The sequence below is a fragment of the Hyperoodon ampullatus genome, assembly GCF_949752795.1.
Source record: "Hyperoodon ampullatus genome assembly, chromosome: X".
In the NCBI taxonomy this organism is placed as follows: Eukaryota; Metazoa; Chordata; class Mammalia; order Artiodactyla; family Ziphiidae; genus Hyperoodon; species Hyperoodon ampullatus.
In genome coordinates, this window is record NC_136913.1 from 48,734,845 (window position 1) to 48,742,031 (window position 7,187).

A 7,187-nucleotide genomic window follows, 5' to 3' on the forward strand; every position below is an offset into this window, starting at 1 on the left:
AATATTTGTAATATAAAGTGTTACTGAGCAGGTATAAACACTGGAAGTATTTTGTTTTGCTTTTAAGATCACTATTTAACAAATAATATCATAGCCCCAAAAGGTACATTCTGAAAAGTTATGAAAATTAGGGGAGAGGAAGCTTCAGTTCCATTTTTTCATGTCTCAGTTGTCATTCTTTCCTGTTTGTAAAAGTATGATTCTTATTGTAGTTGTAAATTTTGATTAGTTTTAACATGACAACATATTAACAAATTAATTTTTCCCAGCTTTATTGAAATATGAATGGCATATAATAAATTATTTTGGGTGTAGGCTTTTCAGTTTGCTCAAGATTATGAATTGTAAGTGGAATGACGCAGCATTTCCAGTTGATAAGTGGATCTACAGGTAATGCGGTATCTCCCAAATTAAGCTTGTGGCAATCAAACCAATAAACTGCAGCAATGAGAAAACTATTGAGAAAATACAACCAGGGAATGTTCATCTCAGTGTAGGCTGGAATGTGTACTTTAAGTAAAAGGATGGTTACTTGAAGTAGTGCAAATGGCAACCGGGTACCAAGAAAACAGATACTAGCTTGGTCAGGAATACTTGTTTAGAGCTCACAGTGTAACTAGCAGAATGAAAGGGAAAATATAGGATAGTCTCATTCATATAGGAAGTTATCCTAATAGCCTGTACCAAGGTAATGACTTCTGACCAAGAGATTATAAAAGCCACAGATAAAATCATCACCATGAAAAATGACAGACAGTAACTGAACATTGAAGTAGAAAGGACATTGAAAAGAATAAACATTCTGTGCCTTCAGGCTTTGGTAGATAGCTGCATCTCCCAAAAGATAAGCAAGGACTGAAATATAAATTCAAATTACTGTGAAGAAATAAAATCATTTTTGACGATTAAATGGAAGCTTGGCAGTTTTGGAGAGATTCAGGTAATAATTTGTACAAACTCAGGAAAACTCTAATAGAAAAAGCCATAAGTAAAAGAAATAATTTGACTAAATCAGCAGATGTGGTATTTAGTAAACCTAATGCCAAAAAGTACAAGACTCCAGGAAGTAGGATAGCATGGAAATGTTTACCAAAAATAAAAGATGAATGCTAGTGAGATGCAAGAAAAAAGAAAAGAAAACAAACAAACAAAAAGAACCTGTAAAATTCTGTTATGTGTTTTTTTTCTTCTCATTCCTAGCTGGAAGATATTTAACAATATGTTCCCAAGTAAAATGAAGAATAGCAAACAGCTGACATCTAGGGGCTGGTTGGTTTGATTGAAGTGGCAGTGAAAAGAGCAGTCCTCTAAAGAAAAAGTAATCATGTTTTCTAAATTTCAAAAGGCCTGCTGAAATACATATGATAAAACACTGCTTTATTTTATTTTCCATCCTTTGCTTTCTCCAGTGGGTCTTTCTGATGATGTTTATGTTTTATTTCAACTTCACTGCCTTCAATTACCTTACTTTTGATTCCTTGCATTTCATTTTGCTACACCACAATGCCCGGAGCATAAGTTCCGAGTCACTGGCACAAATGTGGAGGAAGGCAGTGCATTTCCTCTTAGCTATACTTTTCCCAGCAGGTCATCTCCACCTGGTTGCATCCCCCTGAATGCGGAGGAATGACCCTGCAGCCACCTCTGGACACCACCCCAGACATAGCTGCTTTGGCTGGTGCTGGGCTTCCCAGGCGCTGGGGGCCCGACCAGATGTGCCATGAGGTCACCGCCCCAGGACCAGCAGCCCTGGACCCCAGGTGACTGCCCCAGGGAGAGGCAGGAACCCCTCACACCCTCTTGGCTCTGTCCCGCCCACCCTGTGCAGTGCCCTGGAACAGAGGCAAAGGTGTGGGGCAGGGAACAGGGCCACTGGGACCAGTTACAATCCTATCTAAGTTCTGAGGGTTCTGAGGGCTCTTGACCAGGAAGTGCTGGCCTAGGCTCCAAGCCACAATTGACTTTTGAGTGCTGATTTTGTATCCACAGACCTGATTTAACTCAATTTTTGTTTTTTGCTTTGGGGTTTTGTGGGTGCTTGGGAGTGTGTTTTTTTGTTTTGTTTTGTTTTTTGTTTAGGTTCTTTTTTGTAGTTTTCTTGCTGTATTCTATGTAGGCAGTGTCATGTGCAGATATGGACAGTTTTATTTCTTCATTTCCCGTCTATATGTTTTTCATTTCTTTTTCTTATCTTACTTATTTTAAGGGCTAGAACTTCCTTTTTTTGAATAAGAGTGGAGAGGTTGGTCATCCTTTCCTTGTTCCCAATCTTAGTGGTAACCATTCAGTCTCTCACTATTAAGTATGAAGTTAGCTGTAGGGTTTTTGTCGATGTTCTTTACCAAGCTTAGGTAATTCATCACTATCCCTAATGTTCTGAAAATTTGTTATCATGAATTGGTGTTGGATTTTGTCAATAATCTTCTCTGTTCCTGGATGTAATCATTATTTTTCTTGTTTAGCCCTTGTGGACTACATTAATTGATTTTTTGAATGTTGAAACAACACTGCAAACCTGGAAAAACTCTCACTTGGTCATGATGTATAATTTTTTTATACAGTGTTAGATTTATCTTGCTAATATTTTGTTAACAATTTTTGTGCTTATATTCATGAGGGATTTGATACATAATGGCTTTTTTGGTATTGTCTTTGTCTAGTTTTGGTGTCTGATTAATATTGGCCTCATCAAATGAGTTGGGAAGATTTTCCTCCTTTTAATTTTTGACAGAGGTGTGACTTCTTTAACTGATTCATATAATTTTCTATTTAAATCATCTGGGCATGGAAAATTTTTTTGGAATTTTTTTTAAATTAAAAATTCAAGTTTTTTTTTCTTGAATAGGTTTAGTGCTATTCAGATTAGTTATTTACTCTTCTTTGAGTTTTGATACTTTTTGGTTTTCGAGGAATTGGTCCTTTCCTTCTAAATTGTTGAGTTTATGAGCATATTCATAGTATTCCCATATTATACTTTGTAATAGCTGCAGACTCTGGAACCATATCCTCTGTTTAACTCCTGGCACTGGTGATTTGTGTCATCTCTCTGGTATTTTTGTCAGTCTTGCTAGAGGGTTGTCAATTTCAGTGACAGTTTTGAAAAACTAATAATTTCTTTGATAGTCTCTGTTGTTTTCCTATTTTCAATTTGATTTCCATTCTGGTGTTGATTATTTCCTTTCTTGCGATTTCTTTTGGTTTATTTTTCTCTTTTTTCCTAGTTTCTTGGGATAGAAACGTTTACTTGAGACCTTTTCTCTTTTCTAATATAAGCATTTAGTGCTATAAATTTCCCTGTCATCACTGTTCCAGCGACTTCATTTTTATTCTGTTCCATGTATATTTTATTCCCTTTGTGATCTCCTTCTTGACTCATGGACTATTTATAAATATGTTGTTTCATTTCAATGTGTTCAGAGATTTTTCCTGTTGTCTTTCCATTATTGATTTCCCATGTTGTTCCATTATGGTCAGAGGACCCACTCTGTAGGAATGATATCATTTTTTTTCAACTTGTTAAGGTTTGTTTCATGGCCCAGGATAAAGGTCTATGTTGGTGGATGTTCTGTAGGTACTTGAAAAAAATGTATTCTGCCTGTTATTGACTGGAGTGTTCTATATATGTCAATTAGATCGTGTTTTAGTTGACTGTATTTTCAGATCTACAATATTACTTTTGATATTCTATTTATCAACAGTTGTTTTATCAGTTGCTCAGAGGACTTTGATTTGTCTAATTTTCCCTTGATGACTCTTCTCTCTTTTCTGCTCTTGGGGAAGCTGTTCACGTAGACAGCAGGTCTGGATGGTACCAGGGCTGAGGGTCAATTTGCTAAGACAAATTATTTAATGCCTACTTAGCTTCAATAGTGTACGAAATACAGCTCTTTCCATTATTTCTTCAAATATTCTTTCTGCCACTTTCTCTGTCTCCTCCTTCTGGGATTTCTGTAATGCATGCATTGGCTCTAAAGATGGCGCACCATAGTTCTCTTGGTCTCTTTTCATTTTGCTTCATTATTTTCTCCTTCTGAGAGTCAGAATGGATGATCTCAAGTGCCTGGCCTTCAAATTTACTGATTCTTCTGTGATTTTAAATCTGCTGTTGAAAACCTCTACTGAATTTAAAAAAATAATTCTTTCACCTCTTTTTACTTTTCTTAATGTGGCCACAAGAACGTTTGAAATTACCTGTGTGGCTCCTGTTATGTGTTCCTCTGTGTGTGTGTGTGGTGTGCATGTTTATTTATTTTTAGGAGCAATTTTGGTTTCACAGCAAAATTAAGAGAAAAGTATAAAAATTTCCCAATTACTCCCTGCCTCTACATATGCATAGCTTCCCGCATTATCAACATGCCTCACCAGAGTGGCACATCTGTTACGGTTGGTGAACTCACATTGTCACATCCGTCATAAGCACCCAAAGTCCATAGTTTATATGAAGGTTCACTCGGTACTGTGCATTCTATGGGTTTGGAAAAATGTATAAATGACATGTATCCATCATTATAGAACCATATAGAGAGTTTTCACTGCCCTAAAATTCCTCTGTGTTCCACCTATTCATGCCTCCCCACCTGAAACCCTAGAAACCACTGATCTTCTTATTGTCTCCATAGTTTTGCCTTTTCCAAAATATTGTGAAGCTGAAATCTTACAGGTGTGTAGCTTTTTCAGATTGGTTTCTTTCACTTAGTAATATGCATTTAAGGTTCCTCATTGTCTTCTCATGGCTTGACACTTCATTTCTTTTAAGCACTGAATAATATTCCATTGTCTGGATGTACCACAGTTTATGTTTCCATTATACCTACTGAAGGTTGAACTTGGAGGTTGCCTTCAAATTTTGGCAAACATGAATAAAGCTGCTATGAACATACATGTGCATGATTTTTTGTGGACATAAGTTTTAAAATTCTTTGGGTAAATACCAAGGGGTGTGATTCCTGGATAATATGTTAGAGTGTGTTTAGTTTCATAAGAGATTGCCAAACTGTCTCCAAAAGTTGGCTATACCATTTGTATTTCCACCAGCAATGAATGAGAAGTCCCGTTGCTGTACATTCTCACCAGCATTTGTTCTTGTCAGTATTCCAGATTTTGTCCATTCTAATAGGTGTGTAGTGGTATTTCATTGTTTTAATTGGAATTTTCCTGATAACATATGATGTGGAGCATCTCTTCTTACCTTTATTTTCCATCTGCATATCTTCTGAGGTGAGATGTTTGTGAAGGTCTTTGGCCAATTTTTTTGATTGAGTTTTTTGGGTTTTTATTGTTGGGTTTTAAGTGTTTGTATATTTTGTATAACAGTCCTTTATCGGATATGCTTTTGTAAATATATTCTCTCAGTCCATGGTTTGTGTTATCATTCTCCTGATAGTGTCTATTGCAGAGAAGATGTTTTAAATTTTAATTAGGTCCAACTTATCAATTGTTTTTAATGGATTGTGCCTTTGCTGTTGTATCTAAAAAGTCACTGCTGTATCCAAAGTCTTCTAGACTTTTTTTCTTACGTTATCTTCTATGAGTTTTACAGTTTTACATTTAGGCCTACAATCTATTTTAGTTAATTTCTGTGATGTAGTGAATTTTTCATTTGTTATCTGACATTCCAGCTCCAGAATTTTATTGATGACTTTTCACAGTTTCAATCTATTTATTACAATTTTCTATTTTGTGAGACATTGTTCTCCTGATTTCCTTTAATTCTTTATTTATAGTTTCCTTTATCTTTTTGAGCATATTTAAAGCAGGTATTTAAATGCCTTTTCTAGTAGTTCCAATATCTGTTCTTCCTCAGGGACCATTTCCACTAATTATTTATTTTGTAAATTGTACTGTGGACAAAGAATGTCACCTGCCATATCAGTAAACAAAGGGTGTTGCAGCCATCAAGCCATCAGCCACTGCAGATGCCCCCCACCCTGAAGGTGTACCCTGAGGGGATTCAGGATGGAGAAAACAAGATACTGCCCCTAGACAGTTAAGGTGCACATCAAAGGAATGACTTCAATGAGCCCCAACTCTTGCATCTTCCCATACATAGAAAAGTGCCTAATTCATTAACTTGAGATGTCTGGTTTTTCCTTCCAACTACCTAGTGATTTTTGGCAGAAACTCCTATATATCCCGGCTCCTTCCTTACCTTGCTGGAGTTGTCCCTGATTGCTGAGAGGCTGTCTCCCAGGCTTAAGTCCTCATTATGTCTACTGAATAAAACATATTTCTCAGCTGTTAGTTTGTGCAATTGTTTTTCAGTTGACAGTACATAGGTTCTTATCTCTTCTCATGCTTTGAAATTTTTGTTGAAAACTACATTTGGAATGTTATAAAGAGGCAACTCTGGAAATGAGATTCTCCTCCCTTTCTTGAGTTTATTGTTGTTTGTATTTTTATGGACTTTTAAAAATTATTTTTGAGAGACTCTATCCTTTGCCATATGTGGTCATTGATGACTCTATCTCATTACCTTTGTTCATTAGCTTTTATTAGTTCATTAGCTTTTATTTCATTAGCCAGTGTTTTCACAGAGAACCCTTTATTTTTTTTATTTATTTATTTATTTTGCTGTATGCGGGCCTCTCACTGTTGTGGCCTCTCCCATTGCAGAGCACAGGCTCTGGACGCGCAGGCTCAGCAGACATGGCTCACGGGCCCAGCCGCTCCGCGGCATGTGGGATGCTCCCAGACCGGGGCATGAACCTGTGTCCCCTGCATCGGCAGGCGGACTCTCAACCACTGCGCCACCAGGGAGGCCTGAGAACCCTTTAAATGTCTGGATTAAAAAAAAAAAAACAACTCAGTCTTTTCAGGTAGGCTATGTGTGTGCATTTGGGCACAACTTCAACACTTACCTAGGCAGATTAAAACTATGTGTTCACCTTCATTTCTTGTTTATACACACACACACACACACACACACACACACACACACACTGCACATACGTAAAAAGAGAGAGAGAGAGAGAGAGAGAGAAGAATTTAGTATAAGGAATTGAAGCATATAACTTGTAAGACAGAACAGCAGGCTGAAAATTCAGGTGAAAGATGATTTTACAGTCTTGAGTCTGAAATCTGCAGGAAAGGCCACCAGGTAGGAAACTCAGGCAGGATTTCTATGCAGCAGACTTGAGGAAGAAAAAAAGCTTGTTCAGGAAACCTTAGACTTTGTCCTTAGAGCTTCA

The 7,187-nt window shown here is 37.0% G+C and overlaps 1 pseudogene across 1 annotated transcript; it reads right to left on the reverse strand.

The window, feature by feature from the left end:
* Positions 1–271: 271 nt before the first annotated feature.
* LOC307069647 (putative G-protein coupled receptor 160) lies at positions 272–1,489 on the reverse strand (annotated as a pseudogene). Its single transcript has 2 exons — positions 1,464–1,489; positions 272–1,109 (listed from the first exon to the last, which is right to left on the reverse strand). The product of its transcript is annotated as a putative G-protein coupled receptor 160 (transcript).
* Between the last annotated feature and the right edge of the window lie 5,698 nt (positions 1,490–7,187).